At 40.9% G+C, this 2,765-nt stretch overlaps 1 non-coding gene across 1 annotated transcript; it reads right to left on the bottom strand.

The window, feature by feature from the left end:
- Positions 1-2,303: 2,303 nt before the first annotated feature.
- On the bottom strand, positions 2,304-2,410 carry LOC141636197 (small nucleolar RNA R71). The gene has a single exon (XR_012540825.1). It is a non-coding gene; the product is annotated as a small nucleolar RNA R71 (small nucleolar RNA).
- Positions 2,411-2,765: the final 355 nt, after the last annotated feature.

The raw sequence follows: 2,765 nt of genomic DNA, 5'->3' as shown, positions 1-2,765 counted from the left end.
TTGGAAGCGAGGTAACGGAGATCCATTAAATAAGACCTCATAAGAGACCGTGGTAACGCAATTCATAATAAGATGCACCATTCTTTGTGGGAAACCAAAACGAATGAGAACCGCCTCCAAAAAATCCCACTTGATTCTATCATATGCTTTACTCATATCAGCCTTAAAAGCACACCGGCCATATTTTCCTTTTTTATGGCTCAGGATACGGTGAATAGTCTCATGGGCAATGATATGTGCCTAATATATAGTCTTTTTAGCCTATTTCAGCACGTATTTCTATGCTTTTTTATACTGTTTTTATGCTATTTTGCCCCGAATTGGCTACTTTGATTCGTTTTGTCCATTTTGTAGAAATGAACGCGAAAGTAGTGGAATCGTACTCTTTTTCGTCCTTTTGCATGCATTTAGAGGAGACGGGATTGTTCTAGAGTGAGATACTGCATTTGGAAGCGTCATGACACGGATTACGAGGCATTCGGTGACGGACTTGAGCTGATTTGAAGTTAAAGAACTCGATCGACCTGTTTTACCACTCGATCGAGTGGTTTTTACGTCCTCTGGTGGTCGATCGAGTGGTTTTCCACTCGATCCTTATCTTGCAGAAAGGCCAGTTACTCGATCGAGTGGTTTCGCTATTTATGGGCTTTAAACAGCCCGTGTTATGTTTAATTCCGCAAAACTCATTTACTTTGCTATTTAAACCTACATTAGTTAGGTTATGAGTATCAGATTTACTTACTGCTTAGCATCTATCAAAAATTTTACTGCGTACTTCATTCTTCTCTACTGTAACTTTATTTCGGGATTGCTTTCGCTTGGAAATTGTGTTCTTTACGCCGGATTCGCATCGATTGTAATTATTTCTCTTCCTTTATTAATAATTAATCTTTTGTTTGCTTTAATCTCTTGTTCCGTTACCTTTACTCCTTGCCCTAATTTCTCTTTATGCTTTTTACTTGCTACTTCATTATGTTTACTGCTGGAAATCTATCTGCTGTTAGTTTAATTAGCGATATGAGTAGCTAAACCCCTCTCATGTTGGGATTAAGGGATCTGCGGTAGGATTGTGACGATGTAGTAAATGAAAAGCATTTAAATAATTACGAGACTCTGTCACCATAGCAATTTAATTGTATTTATCGACTTAGTTGAGTGCACACTTCTGAGTCACCTCTTTAATCTGGCTAAAATAATCCTAGATCGAAAGATTGGACTAAATAGGCCTTCTATGAACAGTAGACTACCCTGACGAGAATGAAAGTTAAGTTAGTGGTTTTTTTAGGATAGAAAGTGGACCGTAAGGACCTTTCAACATCCGTCTTACATTAATTCGTCTGAGTCATTTACAACTGAGTCACTGGACTACCGTAGTGAACCGAAATCTTGACATGTCTCTCTTTATCTGATAGTTTAAACTCATTTCCTGCCTTTATTGCTCTCACCCTTTATTTCTCTTTCCTTTAAAACTCGTAGCTTAGATAAAAATTCAAACAACCCCCCCCCCCCCCCATTTGTGACCAAATAGACAGACTTCTACAGATATCTTGCCTCCCTGTGGAGATCGACCTGACTTCCCTAGCTATATAGCTAGTCGAGTTAGTTTATTTTTGACAGGTACATGACAGACGTGTCAAATTTTGGCGCCATTGCCGGGGAGGCAATTGCCCTATTTGTTTTCGTTCCGTTTATTTTATCCGTCTCAGGGAATTCTTATTCCTTGAGGCCGTTCTTATTATTTTCTTTTAGTGTTGTTTATGCCCAGGTCAGACAGGTGTGAATTAGTTTCAGCTGATTCAGAGCCAGAGAGATTATTCAGGCATAGACTCCATCTGATAAGGAAATCACGAAAGGAAGACTTGAGTACTTTCGAGCCGGAGTTACATCATTCTCTTTTCGAGGAAGATAGTCCGATTTCTACAGTAAAGATGCCTAAACTTTCTAGTCATTCAGTGCCTAAAGCCTCTTCTATTCCCAAAGGTTTCAATCTCCAAACTGAGGATGGGAACACCTTTGATATCCGTCCTTCTTATATCAATCTGGTGGAGAGAAACATTTATAGAGGTGTAGCTGGTGAAGATCCGATGAAGCATCTGGAGACCTTTACCGATTACTGTTCTACTATCCCCGCCACTAAGGGGGTAACTCAAGATAAGATTAAGGAGGTTCTATTTCCTTTCTCTTTAGCTGACTCAGCCAGAGAGTGGCTGACTGACTTGAACCGCACAGCTGCTGGGGTTACAGATTGGAAGTCTCTTGCTCTTGCATTTTACAAGAGATATTTCCCTCCACAACACACCAATTTGCTGAGGGCCAAGATCACTAGTTTCAGACAGGCTCCCGATGAAAGTTTTTTTGAGGCATGGTCGCGATTCAAGAAGTTGGTGAGGTCTATCCCTCACCATGGTTTTGACCCATGGTTTCTAGCTAATCAGTTCTACAATGGGCTATATGACGACCAGAGAGCCATACTTGATGCGGCATCTAGTAGAAGATTTCAGGAGAATACAGATGATGATAAGGGATGGTCCCTTATTGAAGAGATGGCGAATCATAGTGATGAATATAGTAACCCGAGGGATGGGATTAGGACAGTTCATGCAGTTGATAAGCAGGTTTTGGCTCAGCTGAAGACCATGAATGCTAGGCTCGACAAGTTGGAATTACAAGCTTCTGGGGAGCCTCAGACGGTCCATGTTATTACTAGAGGAGAGACCGTTTCTTGTGAGAGATGTGGGAGTAATGATGGCCACACTGCTGTTGGC

This window comes from Silene latifolia, chromosome Y (assembly GCF_048544455.1).
Source record: "Silene latifolia isolate original U9 population chromosome Y, ASM4854445v1, whole genome shotgun sequence".
Taxonomy (NCBI): domain Eukaryota; kingdom Viridiplantae; phylum Streptophyta; class Magnoliopsida; order Caryophyllales; family Caryophyllaceae; genus Silene; species Silene latifolia.
The sequence above is the reverse complement of the archived record's forward strand: the minus strand, read 5'-3'. Positions and strand labels throughout refer to the sequence as shown.